The sequence below is a fragment of the Protopterus annectens genome, chromosome 12.part0 (genome assembly GCF_019279795.1).
Source record: "Protopterus annectens isolate FY-2018-M chromosome 12.part0, PAN1.0, whole genome shotgun sequence".
NCBI classification, from domain to species: domain Eukaryota; kingdom Metazoa; phylum Chordata; order Ceratodontiformes; family Protopteridae; genus Protopterus; species Protopterus annectens.
Window position 1 is genome coordinate 938,936,312 of NC_056746.1, and position 25,570 is coordinate 938,961,881.

At 39.9% G+C, this 25,570-nt stretch overlaps 1 protein-coding gene across 1 annotated transcript in view; it reads right to left on the minus strand.

Annotated features, from left to right (window-relative positions):
• Positions 1-25,570, minus strand: part of GNAS (GNAS complex locus) — a 2,418,861-nt gene that overhangs the window by 2,323,602 nt on the left and 69,689 nt on the right. The window lies entirely within an intron of this gene.

The following is a 25,570-nucleotide window of genomic DNA, read 5'->3' on the forward strand; positions in this document are numbered from 1 at the left end:
CAGCTAACTTGTTGAGCTAAATATCTTCTTGTAATGGAAAGAGGACATTACAATTTATCCCTTACTCTGACTCTACAAATTCTACTCCTGAGCCATTCTAGGATCCAATTAATAACATAATTGTGATGTTCAAGGATTCCAAAACTAAAATAATCTTAACATGAGGAATGGATTCTAAGACTCTTGACAGATCTAAATAAACCACATCAATAGGAATTACTTAAACAGACATGGCTAGAGATGAATCCATGTTGAGTAAGATCAATTAACTGTCCAAAAAAGTTATTAGAAAGAAGGAGTATAATGCTTTAAAAAACTTTCATAAGTTCATAAGCATATATGTAGTGTTTAGGTTAAAGGCCAATGAAAGAGCACTGATTCCAGTACTTCTGAATTAAATGCCAAATACCAAAATTAGGCTTAAATGTATCTAGCTTTTTAGATTGCTGATCTAGGGAGGAAATCTAGTCCACATTTCTGTAATCTTAGTGACACATGATCATCTAAGTTGTGTTTTAAATTTCATAGGTAGGTACTAGGCTATCGGTCCAAGGGCCTAAGTAAGCCTAGCCAACAAGGTTCCCTGGCTTATGCCATCCAAGAAAGTTAATTTCCTGTGCCCCTGTCGAGCAGAGCCACATAAGTGCTTCCTGGGGTATATTTCCTATTTCCCATCCACTCATCAAGATTTTTCTTGAAGAGTGCTAATGAGGAACTTGGCTTGACATAGATGGGTAGCTTGTTCCAGAGTAAAGGAAGTCTCTGGGAGAGGAATCTATCCCTCTAGCATGTCCTGTTTATTGTGGTGACAAGGTTTAGGTCCCTAGAGAGTGCAGCTTGGAGGGACTGGGATTTCTTTAAGTGTAGCATGTCCAACAGGTCTGGGTTTAACATAGCTTTATATGTTAGGCAGAGATCTCCTCAGAGTAGGCAATATGCTACAGAGTAAAACTGGAGTTTTTTGAGACGGTCAGTGTAGGGCATCTGTTTGAGGCCAGTAATCCTCTTTGTGAGGTACTTCTGTGGCCTTTCCACCTGCTGCAGATGTCTTGTGAGGTACATTCCAAAAGGGGCGTTGTACTCTATAATGGGTCTAATGAGTGCCGAGGGGCACAATGACCACTTTTTTCCTGGATGATTCTGTTTCTTTTTACTTTCTTTCCCTCCACAAGACTGGACAAGTGGCTTGACTATCTACCCTAACAGACCAATTTGCTCCATGGAGTGATAGCTGGGCATCCCTAGGCTAAGTGAGAGGCCTTTGGCACATTTGTTTTTCCCATTCAGGCCAGTTGGTCTGTTTATTCCTCAGCAGTGTGGTAGGGTGTAGGCCAGCTTGCTGGTCTTGTGGAGTGGCCTATCTGTACCCGAGTGGAAACAACCCTCTCCCTCAAGGTGGCTCTCTGTATTCCTGTATGGTTGGCCCCACGTGCTCACTCCACAGTATGTGTATATGCACATGGGTAGCCCATGCTCCATAGGTGCAAAACCTAGCGCTCCTACTAGGTGTCACTCAAGAGACAAGTCAGAGTCACCTCCCACCAGGGGCACGTTCTCACTTCCATCCTCTCCAACCAGCTCTGTCAAGCACCCAAGCCATGACGCAAAGTGAGGTCACCTAGGCACCAGTCAGGGCTTTATCTGTCGATATCACCAGAGCTAGCTGTATGCTCTGTTTCTTAATGATAGTTTGTTTTTTAGGCGTGGGTAGTAGTTCTATCTTGAGCAGCTTATATTTTAGTGAGGTGTATGGACTTTAGGCAAATTATGTTCCTTATGCTGGAAAAGAGGGACAAAGTACAATATTTTGTATTTGGTTGTTTGTATTTGTGCTGTGCTATAATACAACTTTGATAAAAGGATGAATGCACACTCTAATCTAGGGATTAGAACGGAGTGCTGTGACATTTCTGGATTTAAGTAATAAGGTAGTTAGAAACTGTATATGCAAATCTGGGTGGGTTTAGTACATGATGACTTGTTTTTCTGTATGTGTATGAAAGGCAAGACTCTGATCTGGGTTTAGACCTAGGTATTTTTGTTTAGGAACTATGGGAAAGGGACTACCAAGTGGGTCTATAAAGGAGCCAATTTACAAATTGTTAGTGGATACTCAATTCTATGAGAAGTTTAACTATTTTTGAAGTGTTTCTTTTTTCAGAAGTAGAGATTATTTATGAGATTTTGTAATAATGATGCTGACTAATTAAAGAATGCAGTTGACTTTTGGAATATTCCAAGATAGTTTATTTAAAATAAAGAGAAAGATTAAGGATGCAGATAAGAACCTTGGGGAACATCTCTTAAAAGAAAGCAACTATAAAATGAGCTAATATTGGGTGTTACTTGGAAGGTTCTGATCCGCAGGCAACTGGTAAACCACTGCAGACCATTTTCTGAAAATCATCATGTATAATATAATTTTTAGAAGACAAGATTGTGGCCATTGTTATTACAGGCACATTTTAAATCTGGAAAGATAGCTCCTGCTAGAGCTCCTTGTTCTGTACTTGCAAACATTTGGTTGGTTATTTTACAGATGGCTCTACAAGTTCTGTATTTAGACAAGCTGAAACCATGCTGTTTATCAGTTAGAATGTTGTAGTTATGTATGTATGCATAGATGTAGTTGATTACACTGCTGTAAATGATTGTTTTTCCTGTATCTTAGCTAGTGGCCAACAGTAATTAACTGAAGAAGGGGTTGGTATTTTGGGAATAGATCTTGGCAATGTCTGTAAAGGGTAAAGTGACTGTGTTAAGCAGAAGGTTATAGATAAGACTTGGGGGTTTAATCACATAGTCCTTATTTCTGCTTTTTTTAAGAATATGGAATATAACATATGTGAAGAGGGGTTACAGTTATACTTGGCTTTGCCTAGTAGCTTCTGCTCTATTATATGGTTGACTGTTTTACAGCAGAAGGGACTGTTTGTGATACTTTTGCAGTAATGTAGTAGGCGTGGCAGCAGTCATGCAAGTTATTACAGAAAAACAAAATGGAGGATGCAAGTTGAGTGTGTTAAAGAAATGAGTAAGCTTGACAAGGTTATTTATTTTGTTTAGAAAAAATATAGTATTTATCAAGAGATTTTATGGATTTCAATAAGGTTGTGGGTTTTTTCTAATGGATTCTTTGAAGATTTCTACAATATATAGCTTGTGTTATATCTGTATTTATACTGTTGTTTTTAGTTCATGATTCCTATATGATACAGTTTTATTGGTATGATCCTGCACATGCTTAATTATGGAACCATATGTGTAGCTTAAAGTATGTAGTTAACCACAGGGTTTTGTTACTCTGACACATTTCTTTTGATGGAAAACTGTTTGTAAGGAACTGCAGTCATAATATTATATAATGCTGACAGGGACCTACCTCTCAAATGTCCCCAATTTTTTTTTTTTTACTCAAATTTTAGCAGTGACCCTCTTAATAACTCTTAAAACTGGTCACTTTTGTGGGAAAAGGTGGCAACTGCACTTAAACAATGACAATAATTAGAAATGTGAAGTTGTTCAATCTCGCCGTTCATTCCTCACTGATGGGTTCGGAGCCGATCCTCGGCTCCGACACAACCGTTTAGCAAAGCTCAAAGATTACCAGTAGCCCGAGACCAAGCCCCTTATCCCATGATGCACAGCAGGATTTACCCCTGATCTAGTTTGCCGCGGCACTGATCTCTTGGTTTCCAGCATTGCTCAAGACTTTTTGTGGGATATTCTGCATATTTGCAAGTTTTCTTCATTTTATATATATATATATATATATATATATATATATATATATTTATATATATATATTCTTAGATATATTTAGACTGTTGTTTAGAAGTGTTCCCCTTTACCTTTTATACCTTTTGCTTCTAGCCACGTTATTTGTGACTTTTCTGCTTCTTGGCCCTTGGCCTGTAGTAGTGTAGACTAGTTTAGGAGTTTACATTAAAATTCTATATTGTATTTTATATATTTCTAGAGTGGCCCCTTTGGGCTTTTGTTTGTGATGGCGTGTATTTTGATCATAGCAGTTGTTGATAGTATATATATAAAAACTATCAAACTATGAACTATGTCTGAAGATAAAGAAAAACAGCCGAAGTCTGGTTTTAAAAAATGTCCAGACTGCAGACAAAAAATGTCTGTGACAAATGCACATGTTCAGTGCGTTTATTGTTTGGGTGAGGTGCACCTTCAGGAGTCCTGCAGTATCTGACACTCCTTTTCTACTAGGGTGCTGGCTGAAAGGAAGAGGAAACTTACAGATCGAGGTCTCCTTAAGCACCCCTTTGTAGAAGCTTTGTCTGACCAGGATGGGGCCAGCAAATCTTCAAAATCTTCCTCAGAGTCTAAGGCAAAAAAGTCAAAAAAAGTGGACTATACTGTGACTTTGGCTCCACAGCCTTCGGAGCCGACAGTCTGTTCTTTTCAGAGCTGGGACTCTGGCTTGGAACTGGTCTCCGAGACTCCCTCTTCTCCACTTCTCCAGTCGGCACCATTGGTGCTTTCTTCCAGATCATCTGTTAGCCTTTCAGATTCAGATATGGATTGACTGGTACAGAAGGTGTTAACGGCACCAGGCCTAGCTAAATTGCTGTCAGTTCCTACCCGGGTGTCGGAACCGAAGACCACACTTCCAGAATTGACTAATCCTCCTCCGAGCCTTACCAGTCCTTCGAGCCAGAGGAGGCAGACTTGATGATTGTAGAACCCTTGGAGCCAATGGCTGTTCCAGTGTCATCGGCTCCATTTGCTCAGACATCCTCAGTGCTGACCGGGGACTCTAGGAGCCGATGCTCCCCTGTCGGATCCAGGGAGGATAGTTGCACTAACTTGTCGGTGCCGACTGTTCCTCTTGGGGCTTTGGCTCGGGTGTGCTCGGCTCCTACCTTGGGCTCAGAGCCCACAGCATCGGTGAAGGGAGGGGATCGTGGTCCCTTCGGGTCTGTCGACTCCTTCTTATCGGAGCCGTGATGCTTTCAAAGCCATGAGGCGAGTGTTGTCTCCAAAGACGTCCTCATCACCAGGTTTGGCCTCTTCTTCCCTTACAGTGCTTGTGTCCACTTCTGCTACCATCGGTCACCCCAAGTGTAGAGACCCACAGCCTCAGGTAGCTCCACTGGGCACTCCCTGCTCTTCTGAGACTTCCCCAGAGGTTCCCACTGAGGAAGTTCCCAGAAAGAGACTGTGCAAGAGGAGGCACTTGGACCCTACCATAGGAGTCCTTGACATCTGACACCGACTTGGATGAGTCAGAAGGGTCCCCTCGATCCCCCTCTGATGACATCTCCTTTGCGGAGATACTTGAGATCCTTAGGCAGAGGGGTGATTGGCAGTCCAAAAGCCCTACTGAGGATGAGTCAGTTCTTCTGAAGGCTTTCGGGTCTCAACCTTCCACCTCCTTGGTGTCTTCACTCTACGATGAGCTTATGCAGTTGGTCTCTCATAGGGCGTGGGAGTCCATGGAGCCTGTCCCTCAGTGGCCAAATAAATTTATTTCTGCCCCCCGTGGATAAACCCTTTCTGTCTAAAGGAGTTCTTGTTGATGCCATGGTGGTGGCGGCAGCCACCAAGAAGGAATTGTCTGAAACTTCCACGTCTATCCATCCTCCTAACAGAGAGTCCAGGATCATGGATAGATATGGAAAATGCATGTTTAGTTCAGCAACTTTCACTCTTCGATCACTGAACTATCTGACCCATTTCACCAGACTGCAAAGAGATCTCCTTAAGGAGCTGGGAGATTCTCTTCAGGGTACTGTAGCTGCAGGTGTCCCTGAGAAAGTTTCTGCCCAGCTTGCTACCCTTAATTCCATTGTGAACTCGCCCATGAATCTCATATCATATGCAGTTGATGGTTCGAGTAGGGCTGCAGGTACAGGGATTGCCCTTCGCAGGCATGCCTGGATGCGCCTCTGTTCCTTTGCAGAGCTTTTCAAGTCTTCATTCGTAAACACCCCATTTGAGGGCTCATCCTTGTTTGGGCCAAAGGTAAAGGAAACACTGACCAGGTGTGACCTTATCCCAAAAGCCAAAGGGGAGGGAAGATGTTGTTCCGGAAAGCCCAAGGAGCCTTTCAGGACACACATGGAGAACCCCCCTCCAGGGGCAGAGGAGGGGGGTAATAATGGAAGACACTGCCCTCGCGGCAGAGGGGGTCCACAACACCAGGGCAACAGAGATCACTTCTCTGGCCAACCCTACCAGCGCTCCTGAGAGGAGGCCCGACTGTCCTGCTCTGGAGGTAGTTGGAGGTCGCTTATCTTTGTACCCAGAAGCCTAGCTAGATATTACAAATGACAGATGGGTACAAAGCATAATTTCCAGAGGGTATTTCATACCGTTCTCCGCTCCACCCCTTCCCGTCAAGAGAATCCCAGACGTTCCACCCAGTTACAGGGAACAAGCAACCACAGAGGTCCACAAGTTGCTAGAAAAAAAGAGTCATCCAGCCAGTCCCAGCAGACCAAACAGGATTCTGAACTTACTCAAGATTCTTTTTGTTTCCAAAGAAAACAGGGGACTGGAGACCCATTTTGGACCTCAGCAGACTAAACCAATTTGTGAAAAAAGAAGTTTCGGATGGTCATGCTTCAGTCCATACTTCCCTTTTTAGGGAAGGACAATTGGATGTGCTCGATCAATCTCAAGGATGCGTACAGGGTTTTGTTACTCTAGAATATTTCTTTTGATGGAAAACTGTTTGTAAGGAACTGCAGTCAAAATATTATATAATGCTGACAGGTACTTACCTCTCAAATGTCCCCAATTTTTTTTTTTTTTACACAAATTTTAGAAGTGACCCTCTTAACAACTCTTAAAACTGGTCACTTTTACAGGAAAAGGTGGTGAACTGCACTTAAACAATGACAATAATTAGAATTATAGACTATTTTACTTCAGAAAATGTATATTAATTCACATTCTCTTAGTCTGTCAATGTCTCAAGTTAATAACAACAGTACTTTAAAAGTGTCCTTGATTACTTCTGGATTTGTCCCTGATGCATTCAGAGCTATGCATAGAAATGATACTGGGTTGCTTTCATTAAAACCTGGTAAATAATCAGTGTTTTCTACTTCAGCATTAATTTAAGATTCTGGGATTTCAGGGATTGATCTATTTCTAGACTAGAATAGGGCTTTTTACCATGTGATCAGTGACCAAATGGAAAATATTAGATGGTGGTCACTCAGTAAGTAAAAAATTGGTTATTACAATGTAAAGGAGTCAACATTTTCCAGATTAGGTGTATGGCCTTGCTGTTTTGTTTAACTATTTGTGTAAGGCTGAGAAAGATGAGCTCTCTAGTTAGCTGGGTTTGTGTTTAATGAGCCAATCAATGCTCATATCATTGTGTATAATGAGTTTATGTCATCAAGCTAATTACCTTTGTTGATCAATGTGTCAGTAATGGTATTTGCTGAGGAGGATGAATGGATGCCAACTACTACAACTTATAGTTTAGAATGCTCTCCTAGTTTGATTTTTTTGATACAAATGTGAGGGAAAGATTAGATTTCTGTTCACCATGATAAGTCTTGCGTTTAGCACAGGAGACTAAGGCACTGAATTGTTCAGGGTTTGGTTAGATCCACCTCCATTTGCCTAGTTTGTTACTCTGAGCAAGTCCCTTAACCATACAATGGTCATGGGTCACTCCTGAAAAGGGACATATGTCTAATTGGGTTACCCGATTAACAAATAGGTAAGATAAGCACCTTGTTTTTTACCTGACTTACAGTCACAAAAAATTGCAATTACAGTTAATATTTACTTTTTTTCTGGGAAACCCCTTTAACCATGCTTCTGAGACAATGTTTCATGACCTACGATTCTAGAATACTTCATTTTTTTAATTAATATTTCTCAAATTCATTAAGGCAATTGAGTATAGTTACTGATATTTGTGTGTATTTAGAAAAGTACAGTTTTGTACCTACCATAAATGTAGATGTTCGAGTGTTCACACTGCTGCAGTCATTACACTTGGATTATCCTGCCGTAGTCGGCCAGACTTCCAAAGTCTTGGTCTGGCGTCGGTTGATGTCGCTTCTTCCCTGACGTCAGTGCGCCAGGGGTATATAAGATGCATTCAACGCCATTTTCTTCAGTTTTTCTTGCCCCAGATGTCAGGTGCCCCCAAGTAGGTAGGCAATACATATTGCTAATCAAAAAATATATATAAAATAAAATAAAAAAAAAATACCTTCAGTTACAAGCAAATACACCACAAAGGTTGTATAGGATAGAAAGGTATAGGTAAGTCCAGCTAGTTCAGAGGGGATGGAGGGAGGGTAACCTGGACTGCAGCAGTGTGAACACTCGAAAATATACATTTATGGTAGGTACAAAACTGTACTATGTTCATCGTGTTACACTGCTGCAGTCATTACACTTGGGTAGAATCCCAAAGCTAAAGTTGGGTGGCTGGTCTATAAAGAGTTAGGATTGGCTATGAGGTCCTGCAGAACTGCAGTGGCAAATCCTGCTCTGGATTTAGAGTAAAGAGGCAGGTGGTAATGCTTGGTAAAGGTGTGCACTGAACTCCAAGTTGCAGCCTCCAAAATTTCCTTGGTAGGTACTCCTCTGAGAAAGGCTGTTGAAGTGGCTGTTGCCCTGGTGGAATGTGGCCTAATGTTATTTGGGACTGATTTTCTGTGCTGTGTGTAGCAGTACCGAATACAGTGTCCTATCCATTTGGATATAGTCTGCTTTGAGATAGCCTTGCCCTGTGATCTGCAGCATATGCAACAAAAAGTTGCTCAGTTTTCCTGAAAGCTTTTGTTTTGTCCAGGTAGAAATGTAGCTGCCTGTGTATGTCCAAAGAATGCAGAAGTTTATCCCCTTTATTCTGGGGGGGTTTGGATAAAAAGTTGGCAAATCGATGGTTTGGTTAAGAGCCACACTAGATACCACCTTTGGCATAAAGGTAGGGTTTGTCCTTAAAGATACCCTGTCCTGATGAAAAATTATAAAAGGTTCCACTGCCATTAATGCCTGTAGCTCTGAGACTCTTCGTGCTGAAGTTACTGCCAGGAGCAGAGCTGTTTTCCATGATAAAAATTTTAGATCGGCTGTATTGGCTGGCTCAAAAGGTGGTAGGGTCAGTTTTTCCAAAACAAAATTGAGGTCCCAAGTTGGTGGTTGTGCTTTCCAGGGCAGTCTTATGTGTTTAGCCCCTAATGAGGTACTGCTTTAGCAAGGGATGAGAGAATAAAGCAGGATCCGTGTTGTAATGTGCTGAAATGGCAGAGGCGTGGATCTTAATTGATGAGAAGGATAGGCCTCTGTCCAGCATCTCAGTTAAGTATTGTAAAATCTGAGGAATGTTTGGAACAAGAGGGTCAAGGCTTTGAGCCTGGTTCCAGGCGCAGAATCTCTTCCATTTTTCTGAGTAAGCTTTCCTGGTGCTAGGCCTCCTGGCCTCCAAAATGACATCCATAACAGCTTTAGAGAGAGGTGTTGCCTGTTTGACTAATGTATCTGCCATGCAGCCAGGTTTAGGGTTTTGAGCTGACCGTGCAGGATCTGATTGTTTTGTTGAGTTAGAAGGTGTGGAATTTGATGCAAAATCCATGGCGGGCCTTGAGCCAAGTTCCTTAAGATAGAGTACCAGTGCTGGCGTGGCCAGTCTGGAGCAATCAGGATCATCTGTGGGTTTTCTTGTCTGGCTTTTAGGAGTACCTTTGAAAGGAGAGGCAGTGGCGGGAAGGCATAAACTTTTAGGTTTTTCCAGCTGAACAAAAGAGCATCCACTTTCCATGCTTGTTTGTGATAAGTCCTTGTGCAGAATTTTTGTAGTTGGCAATTCAGTGGGGAGGCAAAAAGATCTATGTCTGGGCATCCCCATTTTTTGCGTTACCATGCTGAAGATTTGTGGATTCAATTTCCATTCGTGAGGGTCCATGATATTTCTGCTTAGATCGTCTGCCAGAGTATTTTTCTTTCCTGGCAGGAATTGTGCTTGCAGGTGAACTTGATACATTAGAGCTTTGTTCCACAAGGTCTTGGCTTGCCTGCATAGGGGATAAGAACGAGTGCCCCCTTGCTTGTTTATGTACCACATTACAGTGGTGTTGTCTGTCTTTAGTAATAATTGTCCTGGATGTAGAAGGTCCTTGAAAGCTGTTAGGGCATTTTGAACAGCCAACATCTCTTTTTGATTGATGTGAAGATGCATCTGATCAGTGGTCCACTTGCCCTGAATGCATTTTCCTGCCATGTGTGCTCCCCAGGCGTAATCCGAAGCATCTGTTGTTAGAGTTTGCCTGGCTGTGGGTTGGGTAAAAGGCTGACCCTTGTTTAGGTGACATGCCTGTGCCCACCATCGAAACTCCTGTTGTAGGCAGGGAATCATTGGTATTACTGCTTCTAAACTGTGAGAGTGTTGAGTCCAAACACTTTTTAGGTACCATTGTAATTTCCTCATATGCAGTCTGGCATATGGTATTAGTAGTATGCAGGATGCCATGAATCCCAGGGCCTGCAGAATTTTTCTTGCAGGGAGATGGGACTTTTTTGTCAGCAATTGAAAATATTTATTTATTTATTTTATTTTATTTTACATTTGTTGACCGGGCTAGTCCAGCTGGATATATGCCCATTTTCAGCGGAGGCCCGGGGAGAAAAGCTCCACAATACAATAACCAAATAAGACAAACAAAATATATCAAGTAGACATTGGTACATTACAAAACTTTGTGTTATATTACATAACTAGGATTTTATATTCTGTATACCAGTAGGAACAGAAGCCTGATGTAAAAATAAGCTTGATACAATATAAGTATGTTGAACTTGTTTGTCTGGCGTGAGGTAAGCCATCTGGGCCGTTGTATTTAAGCTGGCGCCCAGGAATATAATCTGTTGCGAGGGCACTAGTTTTGACTTCTTTTCGTTTACTGTGTACCCTAGAGAAATTAGCAACCTTTTTACAAACGCCAGATGCTGTAGAAGAATGTCCTTTGTCTCTGCTTGAATGAGGCAGTCGTCCAGGTATGGATATATTTGAATTCCTTTTTGTCTGCAAAATGCAATTACTGGTGCCAGGCACTTTGTGAAGACCCTGGGCGCAGTAGATAAGCCAAAGGGCAGTGCAGAGAATTGGTAGTGCATTGTACCAGCTTTGAGTATGAGTTATCTTCTGCAATTTTGTCTGATAGGGACATGCAGGTATGCCTCTTTGAGGTCCAGAGTAACAAGCCAAGCCTTCTTGCCCAGCATGGGTAGAAGCTGCTGTAATGTCAACATTTTGAATTTCGGAATATCCAGGTAAGTGTTCAGAATTGAAAGGTCTAGTATGGGCCTCCAGGCCTTGTCCTTTTTGGGGACCAGGAAGAGTCTTGAGTAAAATCCTTGTCCTTGTTCCTGTTGTGGTACTTTTTGAATAGCTCTCATGTCCATGAGGGCTGAAATTTGTTTTTGTGCCTCTGCCCATTGATTTTGTGGCAGGTCTGGCATTCCTTTTAGCCTTGGTAAAGTATGAAAGTGGAATCTGTAACCTTGAGACACAATACTCAGAACCCATTTGTCTTGGGTGATTGTTTTCCAGTTTTGAGAAAAAAATGCTAGTTCTCCCCCTAAAGGGGCTTCCAAAATGGACGTGCTTAGCATACGAAGGGGTAGTCATTGTGACTGTTTCCTGTAAGGTTGAGACTTGTCCTCACCTCCTTTTGGGGTTGAGGTGCCCCACTGTCGTTGTCTGTTTGAGGCTTGGGGTTGAGATCTGCCTCTTGGGCGTCTGTATCTGCCTCTCTGTGGCCTGTCTGACACTGGAAAGGACCAATTCTTTGTTGGCCAATTTCTGCTAAACCGAGGTGGCTGTACCTGTAAGAAATCCTTGACTGTTTGCATAGATTTAGCTTTATCCTCCATTTTCTTTAACACCTCTTCTGCCTTAACACCAAACAAGGTATCATGATGTAAAGGAGCATCCAATAATTTTGCCTTAACATGATCAGGTAAACTCTGTTCTTTTAACCAAGCATGTCTTCGAATCACAGAACCTGTAACTGCGGCTCTACAAGAGGCCTCTAAAGAATCAAAACCACACTGCAGAATATGTTTTCCCACCTGTTCAACCGCATGCAATAAATCCTGCATTTCTTTACAATCAAGAGCTTCTGAGCTTGCAAGCATTTTCTGTTTTAACTGAGCCATTAAATATTGTTGGTACTTAAGCATGTGAAACTGGCAATTTAAAGCTCTTACTGCTAAAGTTGCATAAGTGTATACTTTCTTCCCCCATCTATCCAAAGCTCTGGAATCTCTGTCAGAGGGTACTGGATTTTTTGCAATGGAAGCCTTAACCCCTTTTGGACACTGGGAAATAGTTTCTGGATCAGCAGAAGGGTTTTTGTAAAGAAACTTGTGAGAGTCATGGACTCTATAATACCTATCTGGCTTGGCAGGAGCAGGGGGCAAAGAATCAGGAGATAGGCTGGATTCAGAGAACACATCATCCACAATATCTAGCACAGGCGGAATAGCCAGGGGTCTGTGCTGAGGCAATAAAATGAAATCCATGAGCCTTTTCTTGGATTCTGAGTAATCCTGAATTTCCCAATGGAAATGCTCCCTCATGGTATGTAAAGTTTCCCCAAAAGAATTATCCTCAGGAGGAGAGGCTGAAGGGATAGATTCTTCAGCATCAGAGTCCTCATAGGGGGGAAGAGAGTATCCCTGGTCTGAAGTGGAATCAGAGGAAATGGAAACCTGATCAGAGGAATCATAGTCTGTATCCTGCCTAGGCCTTTTCTCAGGAGGGGGATGGGAACCCCTGATTAGAGTAATGAGGTCTTCGGCCATTTTAAGCATCTGTTTCTTAGGCATGGAGGACTGTCCAGGAGAATGCTGTACTTGTTTCTTTGTCTTTAATGGTACCTTTGTCTTGGCTGTTGTTTTAATGGTAAGTTGTGAAGGTCTGAAAACACCCTCAGAAGCCGATGCCGGCTCAACGGCTCTGGACCCATCTGAGGGATTAGTTTCCGTAGGCCCAATACCTTGAGTTTCCAGAGGCCTAGATGTCTCCACGTGGGAGTCGGAAGCGGCCTGTGGCTCTGAGGTAGCGGGTGTCAGGGGCTGCGAAAGTACCTCACTGAGAACCGGCGACTGGCCTAGAAGAGGTTTTGTCGTCGGTTTTGGACCTCGGATGCCTGTCTTTATCCTTGTCTTTGCGTTTTTTCGGTATTGAGGTCGTCGGTTGATCCGACGGCATAGTATAATTGAACCTTCGGCCAAAGTAGTGCAAAGCAAAATCAAAACGTCTTTTTATAGTGCGTTTGTTAAATATAGCACAAAACCAACAACTAGTGACGTCGTGATTAGGGCCTAGGCATGGAATACAGTAAGAGTGGAAGTCCTTATGAGGTATTTGCTTCCCACAAGAAATACAATTATTAACTTTTTCTGACATCGGTCTGAGGCAAGAAAAAAGTTTCCCCAATGGGGTACTTAGCTTTATTGAAGACTTCGGATCTGAAATTCGACTTCGAAAATCTCAGGAGTCGGCCGACCGGCACTTGCGAACTGCTTCTGCTTCGGGCACCACGCGGCAAGAAAGACTGAAGAAAATGGCGTCGGATGCATCTTATATACCCCTGGTGCACTGACGTCAGGGAAGAAGTGACAGCAACTGACGCTGGACCAAGACTTTGGAACTCTGGCCGACTGCGGGACCGCCTGACGGCAGGATAACCCAAGTGTAATGACTGCAGCAGTGTAACACGATGAACATCTGTGGTTTTTGATAAGTGATGCATTTTAACTGATTTTAAAATTTGGTTACACAAACATTTTTTTTTTTTACAGTGTTAGCATCAAGACCACTAACCATTTGTTTCTGCTTGAGGATTGCTGATAGAGTAAAAAGGCTGTACTGATCTTTCTGAAGTCCCTTTAAGGAATAACTGCATAATTCAGCAATGGAAGTATAAAAATGTGTCAGCCACCTCTGAAGAATGCTAACTATTGAAACAGAAGCAAATCCAACTCTCTGTTTTCATTTATATGCTATGATCAGTCACATGTGAAGTCTTGTGGTATTCAAACAGCTAGGGGATGTGCCTCAACAATGATAACCATTTGATGTACATTTGCAGAAGCTGATGGAAGGTGGTCCAAATGCCACAGTCCTCTGAACAGTCTAAGTTCTTTACTTTAAACAGAGATGCTGGTCACCTTGGCAGATACTTTCTCCATGACTTGCTTGGCACCTCTCGACCCACAGGTGAGGAAGTTGCAGTCAGGATATTGGCCAAAATGTCTGTATTTCAGTACTGATGATATAAACACATGCTACCATGACAGGTGACCATGACATATATTATCCACTACTACAGGACTCCAAGAAGGCTTTACAGTATTGATGTAAAAAGCATATTTTATGTCCAAAATTATGTTCATTCCTTAACAAGTTAATGTTTTATAGAAATAACTGAGTTGTGAAAGGCCTCTTACAGCAGCTCAGTGTACTCCAACATTGCAAATGTATCAATACATGTATAAACACACAAAACAGGTACATATGGGAGATACAAAGAGCTGCAAATGTCTTCCTTCATAGGGCTGTTATACTTAACAGTGGGAGTCCATAAAGTGTGAACTTTTCACTAGAAATGACAATTAAAGCTGTTTAGCAATTATTCAACACTATCTACAGCTGAAATATGAAATTATACATCGGAATAATCAGAAAAAGAATGTGCAACTCCTGCAACTGTGTCCAGTGAATACATTACTAATTTGATATCTGCTTACGCATATAACGAACAAATGGGAATAGTTAGCCTGTTTTCTTAGCAGCTTTGTAGCACACACACAGTGAAATTCAGTAACCTAAATACCTGTCAGTTTTTTCAAAAACCTGTTAAACCTGCAGGAACTTTCTTTTGCAAGAAGAAATGTGTGTTCCCTTACTCAGTGACAAGCATGTGTAGTAAACATTTATCATATGAGTCACTGCCTAAAACACAAGCATACTTGGGACTACGTGCTCCGCAAGACGAACTATGACACAACTTTAAAGAAAGGTATAGAAAAAGTTCCAGTGTCAGGTACCACACCAGTACCAGGAAATGATGTTTATGAAGATTTGCTGGCCTCTAGTGGTTAAAACACACACACACACACACACACACACACACACACACACACACACATACAATATATATTTAAAGGAAGAGTATAAAAGATAGCAACCTGGAACAAGCAAGGACCAGGAAGACGTCCCGCCTTGTTGCCACTGCCATTTTGGATTCCAAGAAATTAAAATAAAAATCACTTGCTGTAAGCTAATATTTATTTATTTATTTATTGACATTTGTTAACTGGGTTAGTCCAGCTGGGTTAGTAGCCCATTTTCAGTGGAGACTCGAGGAGAAAAGCTCCAGTTAAAACAATTTACAGTATGTTGAGATTTAACCATACAAGACTAATACTATTTAAATACAGGTAAAAAAAGAAAATAAGTGGAGAGAAAAAAGTACAAGCAAAAATAGACAAGTAGCAATTCACAAAAAATAGCAAAGTCAGTAGCTATAAATGGGTTTTCATGCATTGTTAAGATATTATAATTTCTGGATAAGTGCCTGGAGGTCACATACAGAAAAAAGGTTGGGACTAATACAAGTGGATTGTAATGGGAGTGAGATATAAAGAGAAAAGGGCACAGAAATGCCTCAATGAACTGAAAATACACAGATCTTTCAAATTACTTCTGCTTAAATTAGCGGTGCTGTTACTTATATTCAGATAAATTCACTACATACTCCAAATCAGTAACAATCAGATTAAATCAAACCAGATTAAATGATCCACAAAACTGAAACACTGTCCTCCTATTTTCAACCCATTCCTGCACAAGAAGAAACCCCTTTCCCAGCCAAAAGGCAAAAGATACCCCCCCCCCCCGAGGGTATCTATGCACACCTGATATTTCTGAGTCAGATGAACTATTACTTCAGGGCTTGCCTGCTAAGAGTAATTGCAGACAACTACTGGATTTTGTTGTTTATGTAGTGATAAATAACTGTGTAAAACAACCCCAGGTAGCAGGTGTCTAATCTATTTCATTCTTGATAAGGGCAGTAACACACTATGCACTGTCCTCTAACAACAACATGCAACGTAGTCAGTCTATATGATATTTCTTTACTACAGCAAACATCTCTGGGTAAGTATACAGAAAGAAGTGGAACAAGTTAAAAGAAGAGTTAACAATATTAACTAGAAGTTCAGATCAACAATTTGTACACTAGAAAATCTCACAGACCTAGAATGGAATCATATGGTCACTACCTGCATTCTGTACCTCTGAGCAGGATGAATTTCATCCACAGCAACTTCTACAAGTCACATGGACTTGGTGTCTTTATACAGCCACCAAAAAAGTACAACAATCAATTTACATCATCCCCAATATCAGCAAGTCCTGTAAGTGTGTGTGTGGGGGGGTTGCTTAACCCCATTTCCTCCATCTGAAAGAAAGAAAGCTCCACTAAACTAAACAGAATTGCCAGAGGAGCACTGATTTTTTTGTTTTTACATAATACTTGAGATTTGAGACAGATTGCACTGTGACTGCATATAGCTCTTTAGTGCTCCTTGTGATGCACATTATTTTCAGCACGCAGAATGTGCTATGCCATCAACCCAAGTACTTTCTTCTGGATGAAAAAGATGCAAATTTCTACACCTGCCTACATGGAGAAGGAATTATGTACAACTTTGAAGCCACATAAGCATTTCCGGAGCACAAGGAGGGACTGACATAGCAGTCTTGTGAGGCAAATAGTAAATCATAAGCAGGTTTACATTTCCAGTAAAATTACTGAACACATGCAATAAAAAAGCTCAACAAAAATACTCAGGAAGACAGATGTGATTAAACAATGCATGGTATCAGAAAAGACCAGGATCTACTGTACACTATCGCAAACAATAAACTAAAGATATCAAGAAATGAAACAAAAAAGTCCAAAAACCACACAATCCAAGAAAACGCTCAGCAAACTGATTCCTCTCCAAAAATATTTATTTCAGATAATCCAAATCACACGGAAAGCAAACAAAAAATCCACCAAGTGAGGATTAAGCCACCATAAGCTCTTTCGTCCCCAAAAGTATACATTAACATGGAACTTCATCAGATGGCAGCAAAAATCCATCATATCCTTTAAATACATTTGTTGTGTGACATCACTTCTCCCCCAGAAAGACAAATACATAAAATAGTAACCACAACTCATGCTTTTTAAAAGTCAGCAATTATAAATAATCAGACCATAAAAAAAAAAAAATATATATATATATATATATATATATATATATATATATATACATATGAATGTGTCTTTTGGCTTTTCCCGGTTAGGGGTCGCCACAGCGGAACTCCGGTCCGCTAATGATTGGCAGTTGATTTTTACGTGCCGAGTTGCCAGCCCTGATGCACAACCTTCAATGAAGGTACACCCATTCACGCATGTCTCCACGCAGAAGACGCTCTAGCTGAGAGTCGAACAGGACAGCGTCTTACTGTGAGGCGACAAGGCTACCGCACCACCACCGCGGCATATATACACACATATATATATATATATATATATATATATATATGTGTGTGTGCATCCTATAAAGCAACATTTTTAAAGCACGTGTTAAAAAATATATATAGTAGAAAATAAAAATAAAAAGTTTGTAAAAATACATCCTACAAGCAACAAATATAGCACTACCATTTAAAACAACTTAAACAGCTCTGTGCCTTGCATTTGCTCAAATACAACCAGCAAACCCAACAGGGAAAACCAGAATAGAAAACATGTTATTCATCTATGCAGTGCTTTTAGCTTCAGTAAACTAGAAATGGAAACACTGTCATTAAGACCTGGCCAGCATGTACTCATGCATTCAAACGGAGCTGCCACACTAGCTCCAATTTTTCTAATAAGTACTGCCAGCCCCCCCCCCTCTTTCCAAATAAGATATTATATCCAAAATGAAAAAATTAAATGTGTGGTCTGGGTATTGTGTAGTATGCCTAGCAAGGGCGATAAATTCAAACTTGTCCCTGATGTTCCTTACATGCTCACTTATTCTAAGTTTTCGTTCGTTTTTTCCTGTATAGAAACAAGAGCATGTATCGCATATTGCACAATACACAACCCTCTCAGTATCACACGAGCCCTTAAATCGCAACCTTAGTTTAATATTGTTGATTTTACCTTTATTATTCTCAAAAATAAAGGAACAAAATTTGCATCTCCCACATTTATGAGTGAAACCAAATCCTGTACTATTCACATTACACTCCAATATGTTCTTTAGATTTTGACCCCTCTTGTACACACAAATAGGTTTAGCACCAACGGAACCCCTAATGGCACTATCACTCATCAGAAGTTCCCAGTTTTTAGTCAAAATGTTAAGAACATTTTTAGAGTCATGAGCAAAGGTAATAAGAAAACACACTTTTGATGAACATTGATTAAAGGCCATATTAAAATTACAAATAGCTTCTGTAGATATAGCAGTATGAACCCAACTATAACACCCTGATTTGGTGTAAGAGTATCAATGTTTGATGAAGAAGTACTGAACTGTGGATCTAAAATAGGCCGAAAGTGGCCATTCCTTCTATTTTCAACTACTTCATGATATTTTCAACGAGTTCCCTGGGGTAACCCCTCTTACAAAACATGCCTTTTAAGTTATTACATTCTATTAAAAAGTCATCCGATAGGCTCACCATTCTGGCCGCACTAACAAATTGGCCCTTTACCACCCCTTGTTTCTGAGAAAAGGGGTGGCAGCTCATGAAGTGGAGAAAACTGTTAGAGTAGGTCTCCTTTCGGTGTATTACAGCCACAAATCTATTAAGTACATAGTCTTTTTTCAGCAAAACATCCAAATATGCTATACTAATCTCTTTAATGGTGTATGTAAATTGTAAAAAGGAGGTGGTAGTATTTATATAATCCAAAAACGGATGGATTAGGTCCTTGGGCCCCTTCCATAAGATAAAAATATCATCAAGGAAACGGGTGTACATGTGGCAGTGTGGGAAGAAGTTAGACTGTGTCAAAAACCTCCTTTCCCATTCTAACGTAACAATGTTAGCAGATAACCCGCCATGTGCCGCACCCATGGCCACCCCTTAAGCTTGTAGATAGTATTTCTTATCAAATAGAACAAAATTGTTACACAGCACCAAGTTCAATAAATGTACCAACATTATACACCTATCATGTGGTAGACCAACTGAAAAAAAGATATTCAAAAAAACATTCTGTACCTATATTGTGTGGAATTACACTGTAAAGATCATTCACATCGATTGTAATCAAAACATATGATTTATCAAACTTGGTTTCATTTATCTTCCTCAAAAAATGACAGGAGTCTATACACAGCAAAGTTTCGCTTTTAAGAAACTCTTTTAGTTCAATATCTAGAAACCTTGCCATAGGGTGTGCAATGGAAGCCCTCGCATCCACAATAAGGCACATAGGAGGCTGGCATAAATTCTTATGCATCTTGGGAATCCCAAATATGACTGGTGTAACCGGAAAATCAGTAAACAAAAAATGTAATTTGTCTATAGAAATAAGTCTTTCTATAAATAGGGCTTCCAAGTGCCCCCTAATTTTTCTGTAAGCCCCATTCAACTCATTTAAGGAGCTTTCTACATATATGGGGGTGTCAATGACTTCATACATTTTCCTAATATAGTCACTCTGAAGCATTAATACAACACCACCCCCCTTGTTGGGTTTCATAGCCCTTATGCATATGTTACTAGCAAGTAGTGATAACTCAAAACCTTCTTCCTCACTTAAATTATTCTTAATCATTGAGGTCAAACCTCTTTTCTGGGTACAGTACGCTCTGATGTCAATTTCACAAACTTTTTCAAAAATGTCCAACAAGGGGTGCAAAGGGGGATTGTAAGTGCTAGAGACTTTTATTGGGGGATAACCTTCTCAACTCCCTGAAAAAGTAAATGCAAATTGAGTTTTCTCACATACTGTTTGAGATCCATAATACTATCAACTACACTGACCGATTTAGAAGGTATAAAAGAAAAACCTTTCGCCAATAAATCACACAGGTGCACATCTAACTGCAATTCTGTAAAATTATAAACTTTAAAATCCTGTGTGCTGTTGACACTCACTGACAAGGGGACAAATGGAAAACATTAAACATAGATACAGTGGTAGAAGGCATACCAGAAACAACAATATCAGACTCAGAAAATGTCAAACCAGGAGGTATTAAATCCCCCCTTCCAGGACCTCTTGTAGTTCCCTCATCCTGGATGGGGGTAATTGTTCCTGTAACTCGGCCCCTGTGGTTGGACCAAATTGTTGACATTGGCCATCTGTTTGTTCTGGATGCGCTCTAATCTCCTTAGTGGAGGGTACTCTTCCTCCTCTAAAAAAGAGTAATTCAAGTCATTAGCATCTTGCTCATGTTCACCAAAATCAACCCCATCAATGTGAAATTGTCTACCAGGGTACCACTCCTGTGAACAGGGAGGGGGTGGGTAGGCATTGCCTGCTCCATATTCATCCACATCCATTGAGATCTTTTTAGTTTTCCTTTTCTTTATTACCTCCATTTTCTTTCCTATGGTACGAAAAATGCGAGTATAATCAAACTGGTTAACAGGAAATTATATGTCCTATGTTATTTTCCTGTCCAAATCCTTTGCTTCATGACACAAGCTATCAAGCTGCATATCATTGTAGTTAATGAAGATAATGAAATGGTGAGCCTATGGGACAAGTTTGAATTTAACGCCCTTGCTAGGCATTCTACACAACACCCAGACCACACACTTAAATTTTTCATTTTGGATATAATATCTTGTTCGGAAAGAGGGGGGGCCTGCAGTACTTACTAGAAAAAGCACAGCTAGTGTGGCAGCTCCGTTTGAATGCTACATGTTGGCCGGGTCTTAATGACAGTGTTTCCACTTCTAGCTTACTAAATCTAAAAGCACTGCATGGATAATTAACATAGGTTTTCTATTCTGGTTTTCCCTGTTGGGTTTGCTGGTTGTATTTGAGCAAATGCAAGGCACAGAGCTGTTTAAGCTGTTTTAAATAGTAGTGCTCTATTTGTTGCTTATAGGATGTATTTTTTACAAACTTTTTATTTTGATCTTCTACTATATATATTTTTTAACACATGCTTTAAAAATGTTGCTTTACAGGATGCATACACACACACACACACACACATATATATATACACATATATATATATACATATATATATATATATATATATATATATATATACATATTATGATCTGATTATTTATAATTGCTGACTTTTAAAATGCATGAGTTGTGGTTAATATTTTCTGTATTTGTCTTTCTGGGGGAGAAGTGATGTCACACAACAAATGTATTTAAAGGATATGATGTATTTTTGCTGCCATCTGATGAAGTTCCATGTTAATGTGTACTTTTGGGATGAAAGCGCTTATAGTGGCTAAATCCTCACTTGGATTTTTTGTTTGCTTTCCGTGTGATTTGGATTATCTGCAATAAATATTTTTGGAGAGGAATCCGTTTGGCTGAGCGTTTTCTTGGATTAAACTAAAGATATCAGCACAGGCAGAAAAACTTAGAAGATATATAGATAAATACAAAGGAAAAGTACAAAGTAAGCAATTTATTGATGACTCAAAGAGAATTGGGAAACAAGGCAAAAGGAATAGAAACACCACCAAAAAAGAAGAAATATATATGAAGATCCTAAGGAACATTATTCATTTATTTATTGGTATTTGTTTACCGGGATAGTCCACTTTCAGTGGAGGCCCAGGGAGAAAAGCTCTATAACAGACATGACGAAGGCAAGTTTTTAACAATTAGTACAAGCTCCCCAAATACACGAGTATAAAAACAATTAACATTGGTATAAACACTGATAATATATAGCTAAGGTAAATATGAAGAAGTAATGTCACTGGTTACAATTAGTACAAACTTAGTTTACTGAGTGAGACAAGAAATAGATAAAATAAGGCTACCATTGTATAAAACTTCTGCCAATAAAAATTATTATCATCAATACGTCCAGTAATAAGAGACATCACATGGCCATAAATTTATCCTAAAAAGATTTGGTCGCCATCCTTTCTGCCTGGTATATATTGGCACGAGGTGGCAAAAGGTGTGTTTCATCTTCAACTCTGCATATATAAACTGGGATATATTTGGTCTGCTAGTAATCAATATGAATAAAAATTATTAGGTTGTTTCAAGACATTTTGATAATTAGCATTAACTTGGGATAGAATAAGAAAAAACTATGGTAGATGAGTGAAAGGTTAGAGCATATTCATGACGTAGACATAGTCAGGATTTAAAGGGTAGAGGTTTGGTGCAAGTGCAGTTCAAGGATGAGGAGAGGTACTGTCATAAAGAAGTTTTGAAAGATGACAGGTTTTGATTAGCTCTGATTTTAAGAGGGAGGGAATTCCAGGCTCTTGTGACAGAACAAGAATATAGAAGCTGACCAGCGAGAATGTTGGACTTGTGTACCTGCAAAAGTTGTTGATTTTCAGATCTGAGGGATCTTTTGGGTAGGTAGTTGTTAAATATTGCACTAAGGACAGGGCAGAGTAAAGGTTTGTAGATTATTTTACGCACAGTTTTCAGTTGTATGTAGGTGAGGTAGTGTGGAACTTCAAGCCAATTTAGGGAGAACAGAGCTGTATAGTGATGGGTAGTATATTTGGCGTTTGTAGCAATCTTGGTAATTTTATTATAGCATGCTTCAAGTTTAAGTTTCAAGGAGGACTGTAGGTTAATGAGTAATGGAGCACCATAGATGTGGGAGGGAAGTAGATAAGTGGTAGCCAGGGTTTGTTTAGTGGACTGGTTAAGAAAGTGTCTGTGCTGGAACAGAATGCCTCATTTCTGGTGTGCTAAGTTAATGTTGTGTTGTATATGCAGGTCAGATTTTAGATGTTCATCTATTATTACTCCCAATAACTTAGTGTAAGTGACCACTTCAATTAATGTACTGCTTTTAGACTTGATGGTGAACTGGGCTTTGTTTATGTGAGTATTTTTCTTAGGGGTAAATAGTATTAGCTTTGTTTTATGTGGATCAAGTGTCAGATGATTGTTACTGAGCCAAGTCTCTATGGAGGTAAAGGCCAGCTGAGTGACTTGTTGAAGATAAAATATATAGACTCAGCAGAACAAATAATAGCAGAGTCGTCAGCATATTATATGAGAGAGCACTGACAAGATGAAGACTGAAGACAATTCATGAAGATGCTAAACAGGAGGGGACCTAATATAGAGCCTTGAGGAACTTCATTAGAGTTGTGAAGATATAAACAGGGGGAGTTCTGCCATTTGACAGCCTGCTGTCTCCCTCTTCGGTAGTTTGAGAACCAGTTTAAAGGGGGGGGGGGCAATACTTAAGAGTTGAGTTAGAATTAGGGGTGAGAGACTGCATCAAATGCTTTTAATAGGTCAAGAAAAAGGGAAGAGACACGTTTTCCTGAGTTACATGCTTTGCTGATGGTATCCATGAAAGATATTAAGACAGTCATAGTACTATGACAAGGTCTAAACCCATGCTGTGTAGAAGACAGAATTTGTTTTTTAAGAAGAAAGTTTAGAAGTTGTACATGCATACATCTTTCAAGAAGCTTAGAGATGTGACAGAGGAAAACTATGGGACAAAAGTTTGAAATATCGGTAGAGTTGCCACCTTTGTGGAGGGGCAGAATAAATACCTTTTTCCACAGTTTTAGGACGTATGACTCGCAAACGGATCTACTAATGAGGATGTTGACAGGACAGGCAATGGCTTTGGCTGCTAGCTTTAAATATTCTAGGGGCTAGGTTATCAGCTGCATTTGAGCTAGGTTTGAGTTTGAGAAGTAGTCTTTTTATGCAATTGGTTGGAACGGGTTTAAGAGTGAATATGGGTGTAGAGGTGGTTATTTCCTGAGAAGAGTTTGAGGTTGTAGTGTAGGAGAGTGGATGGTAGTAGATAGTGTTGATGGACTTTTATGATTAGTACCATTTGGGATTGGATTGTGAAGAGTTTGGGAAAAGTTGGCTGTAATATTTGATATATACTATTACTAGAGTACGAGTTGAAGGGCCTGGCTAATTGTGACTGAGTTTTATTGGGGTGTGGGCGTGGATTGCTTTTAGTACCAGGGTTTAGAAGTGCTGTAATGGATGTCCAGAATTTTTTGGGTTCTCTTTACGATTGGTTTGAAGTTTTAGATTGTACTCTTTTTTGCCTTTATTTACTTGTTTTTCCACCTGGTTCTGAAGCTGCTTAAATTTCAATAGGTATGGAGGGTTTTTGTTGTTTAGCCATTGTTTCCAAGTTTTGTCCCTAATTAGCATTAGATCTTTAGTTGGTTTAGTTAGCCAAGGGGCATGGTTTGGTTTAACTCTTTTTTTTACACGGGTAGGTGCAAACTTGTTTAGAATTTCTAGAAATGTTGCATTAAAATAACTCACTGCATCACCTACAAATAGTATTTTTTGAATGATCCAGCTGAGACGTTTTAGTAGATTGACAAATGCCTGTGGTTTGAAGTTGGACAGATTCTGTACTTGTTTATAATGATGTTCCTTTTGAAAGGATGGAGCCATTCTATGAATAAAGGCAGGGAGATGATCACCAAGTGTGTTTGGAAGAGTGCCGCCTGAGGAGATTTTCTTGGATCTGTAACCAATATCCAATCCAAGATGGATCCTTCATTATTCTTACTGAATCTAGATGAAGTGGTGATAACTTCAGTGAAGTTAAAAAGGTTGATGTTTGAGGCAGGAAGTGTAGAGCAGAAATTAAAACAGTTAATATTCACATCCCCCAGAATGATGGCTTCATTTTAATTGTATTAGAGATCCAGGCAAGGATTTTTTTTTTTAAATACGCAAATTATTGTCAGGGGTATATACCGAACTACGATACATACACTTTTAGATTTGTTTAGTTTTAGAAAAGAAATGAGAATTTCAGCATTAGAGAACTGTGGAATAGTATCTAAGTACGGGGTTAAGTTGATGGTGTTATGGTAAAGGAGTGCAATACGCCTCCTTTTTTGTGAAGTCGGTCAGACCATAAGGTATTGATGCATGGGGGAGAAATTCAGTATCTTTTATATTAGTTTCAGCCATATCTCTGTAGCAGCGATGATGTTTGGTTGATTGTGGGATATGCAAGTACTAAAGTCTGTAATTTTGTTATGAATACTTTGGAAGTTTAATAAATAAAGAAGCTGAATGGATAGAAGAAGTAAAAGGAAGAATAAGAAGTTCAGATGTACAGGATATGAAATGGGATTAAGTAACAGCCTGAGAAATTACAACCGAATTAAGAAAAGCTCATAACTGGAAAACCCCAGGTCCAGATGCAGTACTAACATGTTTACATGAAGACTTACCCCTGAGTAAGAACCATTTATATGTGCACCGTGAAGAGACGCCAACCTGATTAACAACAGGAAAAATGATACTCCTCCGAAAGAGTGAACCTGCAAGATGTCCTTAAAACTACAGAACGATAA